Genomic DNA, 17,557 nt, shown 5'->3' with positions numbered 1-17,557 from the left:
CAGGTAACAGTATTGGTTAGTACCTCTAGTTACTATCTCCTAGGTGACAATCTATATCTCTTATCTTATAATACCGGGCAGAAGAACTATTCTCCAGTGAAACATGTCTATCCCATAGTATAATTAAACAAGAGATTTTCCATAAATCTATTTAAATATACCAATTTTATATACTTTTATCTAAATTCCATTAACTTTTATACCTTTTAACTTTAGTTTCTATCATTATTGTTGTTCAGTTGCTCAGTCGTACCTGACTCTTTGTGACCCCATGGACTGCAGCCCACCAGGCTCCTCTGTCCATGAGATTTTCCAGGCAAGGATACTGGAGTGGGTTGCCATTTCCTGCTCCAGGAGATCTTCCCAACCGAGGGATCGAACCTGGGTCTCCGGCACTGCAGGCAGATTCTCTACCAACTGAGCTACAAGGGGAGCCCCCTGGGTATCTCCCATATATACATGAGGTGTACATGTTAATAAACTTAGCCACCTGATGCAAAGAACTGACTCATTGGAAAAGACCCTGATGCTGGGAAAGATTGAAGGCGGGAGGAGAATGGGACGACAGAGGATGAGACGGTTGGATGGCATCACCGACTCAGTGGACATGAGTTTGAGTAAACTGCAGGAGTTGGTGATGGACAGGGAGGCCTGGCATGCTGCAGTCCATGGGGTCGCAAAGAGTCGGACACGACTGAGCCACTGAACTGAACTGAATTGAAGGAACAAGAGCTTGCGGTCTCTTGTAACCAGCGCAAGTGGGCGCACAGTGTAAACAGGCGGGTCGGCTGATTTACAGGAAAGCGGGCGCGTGAGTGAGGGTGCCCGGTGTGACCGCAAGAGTGCCCCTCCCCGACCCCAGTGCGGAGCCTCCTTGCGGTTAAGTCTAGGAAACCAAGGGCGGGGCCTGTCGGCGGAGCGGCTGCCCAGGCAGTCAGCGCCCAGGCGGAGGTCCAGACGCAGCTGCGGGCTAGCGGCAGAGGATCGCCGGTTCTGACTTGGCAGCCTCGCACTCCTGCAAAATTGGGATCCAGGTGGCAAAGGGAGAGATGGGTGGCTCCAAGACCAGTCTTGGCTTCCTCGTTTTGCTTCTGATTGGCATGTTGAGCGGGACGTCCAGCGGTGAGTTCGGGGATGAAGCTGCGCGGGGGATGGCAGGGGAATGCAAGGAGGTTGGATGTGTTATGACCTGGAAAGGGGATGGGGGTGGTGTACGCCGGGGTTCGCGAAACTTCTTGCAGGGTGTCGCCGCCGCCGCCGCCGCCCCCTCCTCTTTCCCTTCCCTCGGCCCCTTTGCTCCTCGAAGGCTCCTCCCGGCTTCTTGCGGGCTCTCCGGGCCAGAACAGGGGTCCCTTGTGTGAAGTAGTAATGCCGGGAGTTTGGGAGGTGACGCTGGGAGAAGAGGGGGCCAGGACGCGGCAGGAAATGCGGTTGAACTCCCCCCATCCCCCCCACCCAAGGATCCAGACCGCCCCTGGGAAGTGGAAGCCCTGGAGCCGGGCGGGTTGGGACCAGTCGGCCTTCCCGCGGAGAAGGGACCCAGACCCGCCCAGAAGAGCACACCCTCCCGCCCCGACCTGTGCAACAGAGACCCTTCTGGTCCCTCCTTCTGCCGAGCCTTGAAAGACCAGCGCTCTTTCCCGGCCCGGTAAGTTATAAACGCAGAGCGGACCCGGGTGCCCAGGAGGCGTCGGCGGCGCGATCCTGGCCGAAATGTGCTTTATTGCTCTTGTCTAAGCCGCAGCTGCTGGCTCCACCCCCAGCCACCAGGCCCCGAGGCGGGGCTCCTCTCAGATCCCCGGGATCCGCGGCGCGGCTGCATCCGCGATCCCCGAGACTCCGCGGCGCGGCCCCACCCGCGATCCGGGGGCTCCGGGGCACAGCTCCTCCCGGATAACAGGGCTCCGCGGCGCGGCTCCTCCCCGATCCCGGGGCTTCGCGGCGCGGCTCCCTTAGCGATCGCCGAGGCTCCTTGCACGGCTCTACTCCTGATCCCCGTGCTCCGTGGCGCGGTTCCTTCCCCATACTGGGACTCCGCTGCGCGGCTCCACCCGGGACCCCGGAGGCGGGTGCGAGCCTCTTCCTGAGCAGGGACCAGGTGCGCTGGCTCATTGGTCTAGATGAAGAACTTTTTTTTTTTTATTACAGAAGTTACCTTGTTGGGCACTACGTCTATCTGTTAGTACCCAGCGAGACAGCTGTCCTGCCTTTCACTTGGCCTGCAGAGTCCACGTCGAATATAAGCAGGTTTCCAAGTAGACAATTTCGTGGACCTGCCCCAGGTCAGCATTTCTGCTTGGTGGGGGTGGGGGTGCGAGGGGCACGGGGTGGGGGATTTCCACGCACTATATCAGTGATTCGGCTCTAGCTTTCCTTTTCTGCAAAGTAGGTGATAAGGTTATGATACTAAATGCAGCTCAACTTGACAGTAAATTCTTCAAAACCCTTCTTCAAAAACTTGAAAGGAAGGAAAATGTGCTAACAAAATCTTGAAGTAAAACCTTCGGCCTTGGACAAAGCCACTAGCGGAACTATCTGTGACCTGTTCATACAGCTCAGCTACTTCTACCCGTGTGTTTTCTATCAGCGAAGGGGTTTCCCGGGCAGTTATATTTCTTTAGTGATAATATTAGCAGTTTTGCACCTTCATAGTGTGACAAGAATTGAACTGGAAGACAGCATCAGTGCACATTACCAAGCGTTGTCTCAGCCACGTCCCAGATGACTGAGGATCTGAGAGGCCAGACACCCAACAGTGGTACTTCCTCCCATTATCCTACCTTGTGGGTGGGTGGAGGAGTGTCTTGAGAAGTGCCACTCTTTTGGAGGCGAGAGCTAAGGTGAAGGATATCGAAATATCCAAGGAGAGGATAACTCTATCGACGGAGAGGATGTACTCCAAGAAGGTAGTTTTGGGCATATTTTCCATGGGATTTATGTAGATGAAAAAGATCCAAATAAAGAACAGCAATCATTTGTAAAAACAGAGATTAAGCTTCTGAAATTCAGGTGACAGTGATACTCACTGAATGTTGTAAGCTATGAGATCTTCATCACAGAAATCTTCCTCCTATTTCCCATGTGGGTACAGAAAAAAGAGAAAGCCCCTCGTGATATTGCCTTACATGAATTGGGAGAATCCTAAATAGTTTTCACAGCATTGCAAATTGTGTGTCTGCGTGTGTGTTAGTCAGTCAGGCATGTCCGACTCTTGCCACCCCATGGACTGTAGCCCGCCAAGCTCTTCTGTCTGAGGAATTCTTCAGGCAAGAATACTGGAGTGGGTGGCCATTCCCTTCTCCAAGCGATCTTTCCGACCCAGGGAACAAACTCGGGTCTCCTGAACTGCAGGCAGATTCTTTACTGTCTGAGCCACCAGGGGAGCCTGCAGCACCAGTTAGTAGAGGCCAATAACCCGCAGGCGATTTCTCAACAGGACCTGGTCCACAAGGTCAGACTGCCTGTGGAATGAGTTACCCGGTCAGAAGAGAAGTCCTCCACAAACACCTGGCTGCTAGGAGCTCTGCCACTGATGACAGCCTCACGTTAAGAGTCCAGATAGCCCCTCTCCAGAGTCTTGTTCCCCATGGACTCTCACTGTCTGGGGGACAATGAAAACGTGCGAAAATGGATGGCCCATGAACCTGTGGTTAAGAATGAGTTCTCCAGACTTCCCTGGTGATCCATTCGCTAAGACTCCGCACTCCGAATGATGGGGCCCTGTTTGATCCTTGGTCAGGGTACTGGATCCCACATGCCACAACTAAGAAGTCAGCATGTTGCAACTGAGAGTCTTCATGCTGCAAAAAGATCCCAAGTGCCACAACTAAGACCCAGTACATCAAAAAAAAAACACCCTACATGGATGTGGACTCTTTAGAGATCTGAAAGAAGGTTACCGAATACCCCAGCCTATCAACTGTCCTATGAAACATTTGCTGTGATGGCTTGTGCTGGGCCTTAGATTTGGAGGAGAAGCCCAGTTCCAGCAGCTGGCCTGGTGTCTCACAGAGGTCCATGCAGCCCTGGGGGCCTGTGTCTGATTCTCCTCTCTCAGTCCCCCAGCGTCAGGAGGAAGGTGCCTGCTGAGGCCCTACTTGGAGCCAGGCAGCCACATACATCACCCAGCACCACAGAAGCACATTTTCTTCCAGAACACTGTGCCTTAGGAATGCCATAGCATCTAAACTTTCTAAGACAGACTTAATGATGTGGAATATTTTCTAGATAGCACTTTCATTAGGTTGAACTCAAAATGTTTGTATAAATTCTTTGACCAAGGGATTTTTAAACAATGTTATAAAATAAATAGTTTTTAAGATTGTTTCAACACAAATACTTGGACTAGCTTAGTGCCATGTGCTTTTTAGTTTCTATTTCCTCAGAGTAATGTAGTTGACTCACCCTTGTATGTGCCCTGCTTAGTTGCTCAGTCGTGTCCAAATCTTTGCGACACCATGGACTATAGAGTCTGTGGAATTCTCCAGGGTTGAATCCTGGAGAGGGTAGCCTTTCCCTTCTCCAGGGGATCTTTCTGACCCAGGGATTGAACTGGGGTCTCCTGCATTGCAGGTGGAGTCATTACCTGCTGAGCCACCAGGGAAACCCTTAAGTTTCTTTCTTTTTTTTTTTTAATATTTATCACTAGTTTTGGGAATTATTTGTCTATAATATGAAATACTTTGTCTTAGGAAAAGAAAAATAAAAAATGCTGTTGCCTTGTACAGGATAAAGCAGTATTGAAGAAAACTTAAAAGCTAGAAGGAAAAAAAAAAGAGAAAAATACAGTATAATAATAAAAAATACAATAGAAACAGAAACTACTCTTTCATGGAAAATTGCCTTTTAAAATGTTTTTTTTTAATAAAGAGGAGTTCACAAAGTAAGGAGTTCTTACTTTGTGGAAAGTAGGAGCGGAATTCACTGAAACATATTAAATTTGGCAGATCCTAGCATTTCTGAGAGCCAGAAGTGGGCTTGGGGCAGGTCAATACTAAACAGTTGTGATTTTATTTATTTTTACTTTCTGGAAAAGGAGATAACACAATTCCAGAAGGTGCAATCATGTTTTTAAGGTTTAGAATTCCTATTACTGCACCTAGAATAGTGCTATGCACAGAATGAGTGCCAGAGTTGTGTTGTTTTAAAAAAAAAATAAGTAAACAGATTTTGTGCCTGTCTTCAAGTCTGGCATAAGTATAAAATGGAGTTTTAAAAACACTTGAAAAAATTAAAGCATTCAATTAATTTTTAAAAAAAATTCCATATGCCTCCCCAGGAAGGTGCTCAATGCCTAGCCACTGATCAGCGCCTCCCTGGAGTCAAAGCTCCTTCCAGACAGCTCATGCTGTTGCTAATTGAAGCTAGTTATGACCCAGATCCTACCACTGGTGGAGTTAACAAGTGGTGGAAAAGGAAAAGTTGGTTTGTTCAGGAGCCCTGGGAAAATAGTGACCTAACGTCCTTAGACCGTCTCCAAGCTTCCCGGTTAGAAAAGGGGGCGGAGGGGCTGTTGCGGGCGCATCAGCGTCCTGTGCAGTCAGGTTGTTGGCACAAGGCGGACGTCTGAGCCTCACCAGGCTTATGGTTTCAGCCGGTCTGGGGGTCATGTTCTTGCAGCCAGCAGTTTTTATGTGCTGGGGGTCTGCTTCCTGTAGAAACAACTTGAGACTTGTGTCAGATCTTTGTTATCTTTCAGGGAACTGGTAATTTCATGGCAGTGCTATGTGGCTGGTCACAGTCTAAATTGTTACCAGTTTCCCAGCCTAAGGAGTATTCGATTCTCCATCTTCATGTGTCCTAATCCTTAATTCTTAAAACACTGTTTTGAGACTCACAGGAGACATGGATGACTAAAACTTTTCTACAGACAAGAGGCAGGCAGAGACCATGGGGGGCAGGTCTTTCCACTAAGGCCGCCTAGAGCCCTTTTGGTTACAGGACCATTTATTACCCATTTTTCCATGGTCCCAAGAAGCCCAGGGCCTCCAACAGCTTCCTATCTATTGAAGAGAATCTAAACATGGCCTCTCTCAACTGGCATCTTATCCCTTTGTCTGATAACTCACCCAGCAAACCCCCGACCTGGCCCCCAGGACCTAAAGTAGGAGGGACGGGAACAGGGTTTCCCAGAGTGTGACACAGGGCTCGAGGGTGAGGCTGGGCATCCCCACTTCTACCCTTTGGTCCCACACTCATATTGTCTAGGAATTGGGACAGTGGCAGCCTATAATGGTTATTGATTAAGACAGGAGTTGACAGAATTTTCTACAGAAGAAAGTAAATCTCGTTGTCTCTTTAGGCCATTTGGTATCTGTCTCTGGGTACAAAAGGAGCTTAAACATTTGTGGAGCACCAGCAGCCAAATATAATGTGTAAATCAACTGAGAACCAGACTTGTCCACTGTCCTGGTTTCTGACCCCGTAATGAGTGACCCATCCCCTAGAGAATCATCCAAGAGCTGCCTCAGTTGTCTGTTTATGAACCAGAAACTTACCCTGTCCTGCCCTGTAGCTTCTGGTGGTGGGAATGTGATAGGAGGTGGGTCTGGCTGTTGTGAGCTAATGTGCCTCTTCTGCTGTAGCCTGGCTTCCTTGGTTCCAGGAGCGGTAGGGGACACTGCATGAAGCCACAGGTGTGAGCAGGGGATAGTGGCCCTGTATCAACTCTGGTGTCAGGCCTAGGTCACCTGCTGGTACATCTATGTGTTCCCTGTGGCCCTGGTTATGCCAAGCCACATAATCACTTCTATCCTATGATGGCTGGTCTATCTGAACTAATGGTTAGGGGTTGATGAATCCAGATCATGATGGGCAACTCTGACATTCCATGGCCAGAGGCCTCATCTCTGCCAGGCCCCAGGACCATTCCAGGAGCCAGTTGGTAAAGAATCCGCCTGCAATGCAGGAGACCCCAGTTCAAATCCTGGGTCAGGAAGCTCCCTTGGAGAAGGGAAAGGCTACCCAATCCAGTATTCTGGCCTGGAGAATTCCATGGACTGTATAGTCCATGGGGTCCCAAGAGTCAGACACGACTGAGTGATTTTCACTAATCGCTTTGACCATTATACCAACTTTGTTCCTGACATACAACACTCCACCTGAAATCTGATCTTCCCTCATTTTTCATCCCTGTTCCTGCTGGAAGCCCACAGGAACATGGTCTCCTACCGCCATGCCTGACCTTCCATAGCAATCAACCTTGAGCTGTTGGAGATACTTTTCATCCACACTTTCCTCTCGGGTTCCATAGAGTCCATCAGGCTTTCCCATGGCATCTGGTGGCCTGGACACTTTCCTGCCCTTTCACACTGTGTCCGCCCTGGCAGATTCACTTCTCTGAGCCTTTGATCCCCTCCTCTACCACCTGCCTCAGAAGTTCTGGACTTTTGTGCCGTGTGGGCCAGGCCTTTCTCCAGGCTTCTAAGACCCATCCTAGTGGGAGATCAGCAGTGACTCCCTGGCCTTGTTAAGTCCTGTGACCCCTAATTGTGAAGTCTCCTATCTCCAACTTGGGGTTCTGTGCTCACCCGCCACCTCTCTGCCCCCCTACCTGTGATCCTGCTTCCTCAGGAGCATCCCCACAGGCTCCCCATCTCTTACAGGACATGGGGTTAGACTCTAACAGTCCTCTGTCATCTAGACCTTTCCTGCATAGCAGCCTGGCTCATCTCTGCAAAGGTTATGATGCTGGGAACTGACCTGGTGGACACGAGGACACACCAAGATGAGTGACCTTTGCCAGACGGGGCTCCTCCTTCTCCACGAGGCTGGGGGCACTAGTTTGTGTCGGGGGGGTGGTGGTGGTAATTGCTCTGTCAGCCCAGCCATGCACTGTACTCGGCTCTCGTAACTGGGGGAAGGGCCTACGGGTCTTTTTTCCCCAACTTCACCCTCACTGTGTTTTGACTTCACAGGTGCTCATTCTCTTTCCTATAATTTCACCATCGATCCTCGGCCCAGACCTGGTCAGCCATGGTGTGAGGTTCAAGGCGAAGCGGATCAAAAGGTCTTTGTCTCCTATGACTGTGATAGAGCTAAGATCAAGTACATGAGTCCATTGGGAGAGGAAGTGAAAAGTATGAATGCCTGGGAAATAAGACGGACACACTCAGAGACACTGGGGACTTGCTCAAGCAGCAAGTGTCTGACATTACACCAGAGAAATACACAGACAAGGGTGAGTTAGAAAGTCCAAATGCAGGAGGAGCAGACTGGGGGCTCAGCTGCATCCACTGTTTTTGGATTAAAAAAAAAATTGGATATTGTCCTTCACTAGTAGTCCAGTGGAAAGAACAGCTGTTGCAGGAAAGACCACGGCCAGATTAGCTGGGCCCAGGGGAGGTGGACCCAGGTGGGGCAAAGAATCTGTCAAACCCAGAGACTGAGCACTTTCTTTTCTTGGTGGGGTCAGGACCTCTGACCCTACAGGCCAGGATGACATGCTGGCGTGAAGACAACGGACACAGCAGTGCATCCTGGCAGTTTGGCTTCAGTGGAAAACTGTGGCTCCTCTTTGATTCGGAGAATGGACACTGGACAGTGGTTCATCCTGGAGGGACACAGATGAAAGAGAAGTGGGAGAAGGACAGAGCCGTGACCGACTTCTTCAGGAAGGTCTCCATGGGAGACTGTCGGGCCTGGTATCAGGCTTTCTTGGTGCGCTGGGAGAGAATGTTGAAGAGCACGGGTAGGTGAGAAGATTAGGAGAAAGTGGTAGTTCTCTCATGGTGACATGGACCCACTCCTCTGTGTGTGTGTGTGTGTGTGTGTGTGTGTGAAAATGACCCGTCAGAGGTGAGTTGCTCCTGAAAGAAGAATGACCCGGGGATGCTCCGTCATCCTCTTTCCTCTTTTACCTGCTGACGTCTCTCCTCACAGCACAGGCCTTTGGACGATTGAACATGGATTCTTACTGATCCTAAACATGAGAGCATCTCTATGATTCCAATCTCCTTCTTACTCTTCCCTCTTTCCAGAATCTTCTGTTAAATGTCACCAATCCTCCTTCTGGAAATCTGTCACCACCACCTCTGCTGTCAGCTCCTGAGGAATCCATCCTCACATCACCATCTCTGATGTCCCAACAGGACTGAGTGACTCTGTTGGAAATCTTGCTCCCCCATCAGCTGTCAGAGCCCTGAGGAAGGGGCTCCTCCCTTCCCCCATCTCACCTGAGGACCTGTCACAAGGGCCTCCATGTGTGGGTGGAAGGGTAGGGGTACCTGGGTCATGGAGGTGAGGAGGCATCTGCCGAGTTTGGGATCTGGACAAGGGATTCACCCTCACTCTCCTTGCAGCATCACCGACGACAGGCCCCCTACAGTCCAGTCCTTGGCCCCAGCCATCAATCAAGTCACCTGGATCCTCCCCTTGGTCCTCACCGTAACTGTCTTCCTGGGCTGAGTCCTTTCCAGGAACAGGTACTGAGGGCAGAATCCAGAGGGAAGTCGGGGGCACAGGGCCTGGTGTGAGGACGGGGAAGGTGAATCCCAGCTGACCCCTGCTCTCAGTGAACCTCCTCATCCTGGAAATGAGCAGGTGAATAAGACCCCATATCACCTGAGAGCAATAATTGTGGGCCCAGCTCCAAAGGCCTGTTCTCACAGGAAGTGGCTTGGGCCAAGCAGGCAAGGCAGGAGCCCCACAGGAGAGACTGTGGGAAGGGGCGAGGCCAGGCCTGTGCTCCTGGGGCAGCAGCAGTTCTCACTCAGCCTGTGGCCTGCCCGTCACCAGCCTCCTGGGGACCCAGAGCCTCCATCACTGAGCGGCCCTGCCTTGAGCAGAGGTGCCTGGGGATGGTGGGCCTGAGCTGGGGTGGAGGCACCCAGCTGGGCGGGACCAGGAAGAGATGAGGGGCAGGGACCCTGGTCCTGAGAGCTGTGTGTGCTGCTGGCTCAGAGGCTGGAGGGAAACAAAGGAAGGAGGTTTGCCTGCAGCCCCCCAAGGCTGTCAGGAAGCAAGGCCCCTCCTTCGGGGACCTGCTCCCTGGTCCTTTAGGCCCCCCTTGGGGAGGATCCGGACCTGAGTGAAGGGAGCAGATTGATTCCTCACTGGCTCCAGTCCTGAGCCTGAGCAGGGGGTGTCAGGGCCTGGGGTGACTCTGTGATGCAGGAAGGAAGGAGGAGGGGACAAGAAGCTGCTGGGCCTGGGGTGGGGGTGGGGGTGAGGACATAGGAGCCCCTCAGTGAGGGCGGGGCTGGAGAGGGCTGGGGAGGGGCAGCCCCAGAAAAGTGACAGGATTCCTCCGCCTCCAGGACCAAAGCCTCTTTCTCTTCTGCAGGAGATGGTGCTCCCAAGAAGCCCACAGGTGTTCTGTCTGCCTTTCTTCTGCTCTTCACTTTAGATCCAGGAGATCACACCCCATGGATCCTGAGTCTGTTTTCCGGTTACAATGACACAGTAGATGAATCATCTCATGGGTTTTATCACGTTTGACAAAATCCTACTCAGCATCTTTAAAAAAAAACAGAAACTATTTCACCACTTTCTTCTGGTGCTAAGCGATGGAATTTCTACACTGAAATAATCAGGTACTTGAAGAAATCTCCACAAACAGGACATTTTTCATCATAGTCTAGTTTGTGGATAATTAGACTCTGCCTCGTGACCTCGTTCTTGCAAATGATATTGCAAGAAAAATACCATCTGCTCTTATAGGACTCAGGGATTCTTTCTGTGTCTGGAGAAATCACCTCAGCCTATTTTCAATAGAACAAAGTTTTATTTATGACTGTCTCCCTTAATAATTTATTATGCTGAAAGTGAAAGTGTTAGTCGCTCAGTCCTGTCCGACTCTCTCCGACCCTGTGGACTGTAGCCTGCCAGGCTTCTCTGTCCATGGGATTCTCCAGGCAAGAACACTGAAGTGGGATGCTGTTTCCTTCTCCAGGGACCTCTCCAACTCAGGGGTTGAACCCTCGTCTCCTGTGTCTCCTGCACTGACATTCAGATTCTTTACCATCTGAGCCACTGGGGAAGCCTATTTATTATGCTACTGCTACTTAAATCAAAATCTCAGTACTCCAGAAAACTTGCAGTATTTAAGTTTCTCTCTCACTAGAGAAGTCATGATGTGTCACCATTTCTCCACCTTACGGGATTAAATGTACCTGGTGCTTCTGAGAAAACGTGGTCTGAGTGGATGCGTGCACCCTGTGTTCACGGCAGCGCTGTTCCCAGCAGCCAGGCCTGGAAGCCACCTCGTGTCCACTGACAGATGAATGGAGAGAGAAGATGTGGACATATATCCAGTGCAGTGTTACTCAGCGTCAAAAAGAATGAAATAACGCCATATGTAGCAACATGGATGGACCTGGAGATTGTCATATTGAGCGACATACGTCAGACAGAGAAGCAGAAACACCTTTTGCCATCACTTATATGTGGAATCCAAAAAGTCATGACACAAGTGCTCTTACTTACAAAACAGAAAGGGACTCACAGATTTAGAGGATGAATTTATGGTTGCCAGGGGGAACGGATGGGGGGTGATAGTTAGGGAGTCTGGGATCAAGATGTACACATTGATTTATTTAAAATGGATAACCAGTAAGGACCTCCTGTGTAGCACATAGAACTCTGCTCAATGTTATGTGGTAGCCTGGGTGGGGATGGGAGGGGAGTCGGGGAAGAATAGATGCAAGTACGGAAGTGAAAGTGAAAGGTTAGTTGCACAGTCATGTCTGACTCTTTGGGATCCCGTGGACTGTAAGCTGCCAGCTCCTCTGTCCATGGATTCTCTAGGCAAGGGAGTACTGGGGTGGGTTGCCATTTTCTTCTCCAGGGGATCTTCCCAACCTGGGGTTCGAACCCATGTCTCTTGCATTGCAAGCAAATTCTTTACCAACTGAATCACCAGGGAAGATAGAGACATGTATGTGTGTGTTAAATCCCTAGCCTAGCTTCTTTGTGCTGCTCATTCAGGACGCCTACACTCCTCCCTGTGTGTATATTTCCACTTTGCTTCCATCTTAAATAAACAAACTGTTTCTCTGTATGTCTCCAGTAATTACTTTGGTACCTGTTTTTAAAGTTTTTGCCTCCTTGAAACATGCTTGCTGTCAAAGATGGTAAGAGCGAAGGGAACTTTGCATCTCGCTCCTGGTGTTCAGTGTCTAGAATTCCTCGTTTTACACCAAGCTACGCAGATTCATTCCTGAGTAGGAAACTAAGGTCCCTCTTTAGCACAGCTCACTGCTGCCTCTCTGAGATCAATATTAAGGAGATATACACCTTATATTAAGGTGTAAATATGCACCTTAAATTTACAGGTAGAGGGGCTTCACAGGTTTGTCATGGGAAATTTTGCCACCACCGAGAGTTTAAAAAAAAAGAAAGTCCTCTCAAAGTTAACCTGGTTCTTTCCCTCTCTAGGCCCTTTAATGGCTATTGTTCTTTCCTTTCTAATTCTTGTTTATTTAATCTTTTGATTGACTTTGTGTCTGTAGGATCTACCAGTTTGAAATAACACTCATGGTGGCTCAAGGAATATAGCCTGTTCCAGTGGAGGGTGGCCCAGATCCATCCATATAGGTCCTTGTGAGGGACTTCTGCACCTTGAGGGGAGGCTCAGGTCAGTGGTCCCTGTCCAGCAGGGAGAAGTTTGGATAGAAGAAAGCTTTGGCCCCTTAACCCTTCAGAATAAGGGTGTAGAACCCCTCAGTGGGTCATGAGATAGGCTGGGACAGTTTGCTGCAGTGAGTGTACCTGGACAAAAGTCACATCAAACATCAAAATATAAAGAAATTATAAGGGTCTAAAAATAATTGCTTTCATGTGCAGTTGGGGCAAATAATTAGCACCAAGACACAAAAAGACCAAAAACCCAAGGGGATTTCAGAGCAGCCAGGAGCAAAAGCAGGTACTTGGTCATGGTCCCGGCACACAGCACCACCAAGGGGGAACAAACCACCCAGGTCACCGCCCTGGTCTGAACCTGGGACCCGCCCCCACCCTCATCTCATATGTGGGACCGCATTCCCCATGCTCTGGAGCCAGCAAGGGAACATGTTACTTCTTTTTGTTCCCTCATGAGTCCCAATAAATCTGTTTTCCCCCCCGAATCTGTGTCTGGCCTTTTATCAACTTCTATTGATCGAGTCCAAGAACTCTGGCGGGTAACACAGGAGGACTTTGGCTAAAGGTCAGAATGCTGGCTGGAGATGGTGTCTCCAGTGGGCTTCCAGCAAAAACAGGGATTGAACACTTGCAGATTCCAGGTGGGGTGCACGGTGTCAGGAACAGAGCAGGTGCAGTGGCTGATATGAGCAGAGAGACGGGAAGGCCAGCCGGGTCCTGACCGCAGAGAGTATGAGGCTGGTTCACAGCACATGGCGACCCTAAAAGCAGACAGCCTGGATGGGCGGCCAACCTAGATACAAACTGCACGATGGAAAGGAATGACACAAAGGAATTCCCTGCTGGCCCACTGGTCAGGACTCCAGGCATTCACTGCCAGGTGCCCGGGTTTGATCACTGGTCAGGGAACTAAGATCCCAAAATCCAGGCAGCCGACCAAAAAACAAAAAACCCCAGAAATGAAAAGAAAATAAAACACAAGCTGGATGATCAGGACGCTGAAAACAGCCATTGCCACAGCTTGTCTGGATACTTGGTCCAGTTTCTAGAACTGAGCCAGTTATTAGAACCGAGAATCCATGACTAGAGAGAGATGCCAGTTTCCAGCAGGAAGGCCTCTTATCACCATGGCAAGCGCAGTGCAGCAGTCTCTGGCCTTCCCCATCCTTGGGAGTCACATGGCCATTGACTCAGGTAAGTGCACACTGGGATGCAGAAGCCACCCCCACATTCCTATGGACCCAGTGTGTGACTGACATCATGTCCAGAGATCTGAAGCATCGTCACGGCCCCACTGTTATTAATGTATGCAGGAGATGCAGGGAATTGAATACATAACCGGCCTGTGTCCTGCTTACAGGGATATCACCGTGTCTGAAGACCCATACAGTGGGTCAGATTTATCTTCTGTAGAATATGTCCCCAGCTCCTGTCTTAATCAAGAACCATTATAGGCTGCCATCTCCACCGTCTGTGGACGATACGAATGTGGGACCAAAGGGTAGAAGTGGGGGTGACCTTCCTCACCCTCAGGCACCTTGTCATACTTTGGGGGACTGGGCTCCCATCCCTCCTGGGGACCAGGCTGGGAGGTTTTTGCTGGGGTGAGTCCTCAGGCAAGGGGATAAGATGCCAGGTGGTGGAGAGTGTGACTCGGGTCCCTTCTCAGGTGGGAAGGTATTGGCGGCCCTGGGCTTCTCGGGATGCAGAAATGTGGAGTGAACTTAGTAAGCTGCAGGGGAGGAGCTGTGAGCACTCAGGGGATGTGTCTGGGGAAGTGAGAGCCCGGGGCGGCACGGGTGGTTTATGGCTGGTACAGCGGCCTGGGAGTTCAAGGGCAGCGGGGCGTGTGGAGGAGAAGGGTCTGTGTGAACAGATGAGGTCAGTGCTGCGCTTCTCAGGGGGGGTCAGGGCTCCCCCCCACAGGAAGGGGGCCTGGCCCAGCCCTGCCACGGGGGCTCGCACTCCTGGGGGCGTGGGTGAGGGGCTGGGAGCTTGGGGATAGCAGTGTTCCCTTCATGCTCTCTCCTTGGCCTCTCGCCGCCCCACCTCCCACTGTCTGAGCATTGCTTTTTCAACCAAGTTGCCCTTTTGCTGGCCTGAAAGTGGCCAACCAGCCCAGCAGCTGCCAAGAAGGAAAGGAGCTCACCTAAGGATTGGGAGGAGGAGGCAGAGGCAACACTGCGCTCATAGGCTCTCTAACCAAGGCCAGCTTAGGTCCGCTCTCTGGTCATAATGCATCACCCTGCCTTCTCCCGGCAGGTTCACCAGGAGCTCACCACCCTGCGCTTCGTGGACACACTTGGGCAGCAGAATTAGGACCAGGAAGCAAGACTGAAGTTGGTGCCAGCAGCCCTTGCCACCTGGAGCCCGGGGTGACCCACCGTGGGGAGGAGCCTGGCTGGCCAGTGGAGGAGGGGATGAGTCCCCAGAGTCCTCCCACTGAGTCTCTCCTGGGGGCTCCCCCCAGGCTCCCCACACCCTCTGTGGGACTGTTGTTCCTCAAAATTTCAATCATCTGTGCCTCACCTTTCTTCTGTCCATCCCCTTCTCTGGATCCCCAGGTTCCTTGTGTATCTTTAGGGGTAGAAACACCTGATAAGGGGCTTCCCAGGTGGCTCAGTGGTAAAGAATCCGCCTGTCAGCGTGGGAGACGTCTGTTCCATCCATGGATGGGGAAGATCCCCTGGAGGAGGAAATGGCAACCCACTCCAACATTCTTGCCTGAGGACATCCCATGGACAGAGGAGGCTAGTGAGCTACAGTCCACAGGATCACAGAGATACAACTTAGTGACTAAACAACAACAACTCCTGAGACAGGGGTTGGTGAGTCCTCAGCATATACAAATTCGGGTTATCTGCATGATCGCCTCAGGTCCTAAATGAATATTAAGCCTCTATTCATTCCCTTAGGTAGCGTTTCCCATTTACAAATGTGTAAATTGAAGCATGGCAAGATGAAGAAACTAGCACAGTGAGAATTGTGTCCAGATTCCTGTTTCTGGAGGTATCTATAGTCCACATCCATGAAACTGCTTCAGGTACTAATTCCAACCTCCCCAGCCCTCCACCTCTGACCTCATGGCTGGGGATCTGGGGTGAGACCGGGGGTAGGGGCATGCATGAGATGAGTCTGGTTGCCCAGATCCCTGGGGCCCACGCTCCTCACACCAGGCCGACCTGACCCGTCTCTGATGACAGCCTTCTGACCGCCTTCTGTTCTCCCAGTCCTTCTTCCCTGTGGTCTGGGTCTACCAGGGGCTTCCAGGTTGCCTCCTCCGGGGGATTCAACTCAGTCTCCCGCCCCCAGCCCGTCATAGTGGAGTTTCTCCCTCACAGGTCGCCTGGTCCCACCAAGCTCTTGTCCCACCCAGCCCTGAGTCCTGCCCACCCCTGTGTGTCTCTTGTCCTCCAACCAGCCTCCCAGCACAGGTCTGTCCCACACAGAGACTCTAGTGAGTCCATTGAGAACCTTCCTGCCTCCTTTGCACCTGTTGACTCACAGAGTTTGCTGCTCTCTGAGGGCGGCAGCTGGGTGACCCCAAGGTGGAGCCTGGTGGTGGGATGAGAGTCAGGGCTTCTGCCAGATGAGCCTGCGTGTGGCCATGCGGTCACACGGCTCATCAGGACCCCGGGGACCTGCGACGATTGTCTCAGCCTGGGCTGGGGTCACAGGGAGGCGGGGCAGAGCTGAGGGATGGCGAGAGCCAAGCTTCGGCTCCTCCCTGTGTGCGTGCGTGCGTGTGTGTGTGTGTGTGTGTGTGTGTGTGTGTGTGTGTTGGTGGGGGGGTGGCGGTTTGCAGAGAGTCTCCTGTCTGGAGCCCTGTTGGCTGTGAGCCCCAGCCAATGCTAGGCATGGTCTCCAAATGCTGGCCAGAGCACCAGACATTTTGCAATCTGCTGACTCTGTGCTGGGACAGGGAGCAAGCAATTTTGTGCCCGTGGTCTCTAAGAGTGGAGTCTCCGTGTCCCACAGTCCTCCAGTGCTCCAGATCATAAACCCTCTTGGTTTTCAAAATGGGAGTCGGGGAGTGGGGTCATGGGGCTGCTTCTCCGAGCTCTGCACCAGGGCTGCAGTGCCTGATGTAGGACCAAAACCTCCTGCTCCTTAGGCAGAATGCTCCAGTGTTGGGAGCCATTATGGGAGGTCTCACCCGTGATGAGGTCATGAAGAATATACCGGGCAGGCAAGGCCGTCCGGGACCCCATCCATGACGAGGTCACGAGGAAAATACCTGACAGGCAAGGCCATCTAGGATAAGGGACCCTCCAGGTTGGCCTCGGCCTCTACCCTACCCTATATCCTCCCCCCTTTTCTGCTGTTGTTCTTGTTTGCCCTGCTGCGGACTCTTGTGTTGCCTGCTGAGAGCTCTCCTGCTCCTCTTTCACTGAATGAGAACCAACTTAAAACCCTAATAGATAAATCTCCTGGACGCTGGTACCCTATGAAGGGGCCAGGAATGAAGGAAATGCTTCAGTTCAAACCCTTTAGCTGGCGTTCTGGTTTGTTTGATAAATGTCTGCTCTCACTGCACAAAATGCTCCTGATTGTTCTAAACATCCTAAACATAGTACGCTAACAAAAGAAACTATTAAGCATAGGCCCCTTCGCAGGGTGAGAAAAGCTCCACAAATATTATAGCCACACATGTGCCTAATAGAAAATAGTTTAGATAGAGATTAGCTGGCAACTTCTTGCAGGTAATTAACTCTTAGACTAAGAGCCTGTTTTGTGCCATATCTGCTGTTTTTGAAATCCTTTGCATTTCTGTTCTGTAAAAAATGTAATCCTATCTAGTTCCCTTGGAGATGACACCTAATAGAAAGAAAATAGATTAACCACAAATAAGACAGGGTCAGCTACTGAAGTTGCTTGAAGTTGCACCAGGTGCAAGCCATAAATTGTTAACAGGCCTGAAAGCCAAAAGATATTATACATAGAGATTAACAATAAAAAAGGCCCTAATAGGCACAGA

At 51.0% G+C, this 17,557-nt stretch overlaps 2 pseudogenes; both read left to right on the top strand.

Annotated features, from left to right (window-relative positions):
* The first annotated feature begins 1,049 nt into the window (after positions 1-1,049).
* LOC133047075 (UL16-binding protein 1-like) lies at positions 1,050-9,405 on the top strand (annotated as a pseudogene).
* Positions 1,201-4,043, top strand: LOC133047036 (tyrosine-protein kinase RYK-like; annotated as a pseudogene).
* Positions 9,406-17,557: the final 8,152 nt, after the last annotated feature.

This window comes from Dama dama, chromosome 26 (assembly GCF_033118175.1).
Source record: "Dama dama isolate Ldn47 chromosome 26, ASM3311817v1, whole genome shotgun sequence".
Taxonomy (NCBI): Eukaryota; Metazoa; Chordata; class Mammalia; order Artiodactyla; family Cervidae; genus Dama; species Dama dama.
Note: the sequence above shows the minus strand (reverse complement) of the source record. Positions and strands in the feature narration are given on the sequence as shown.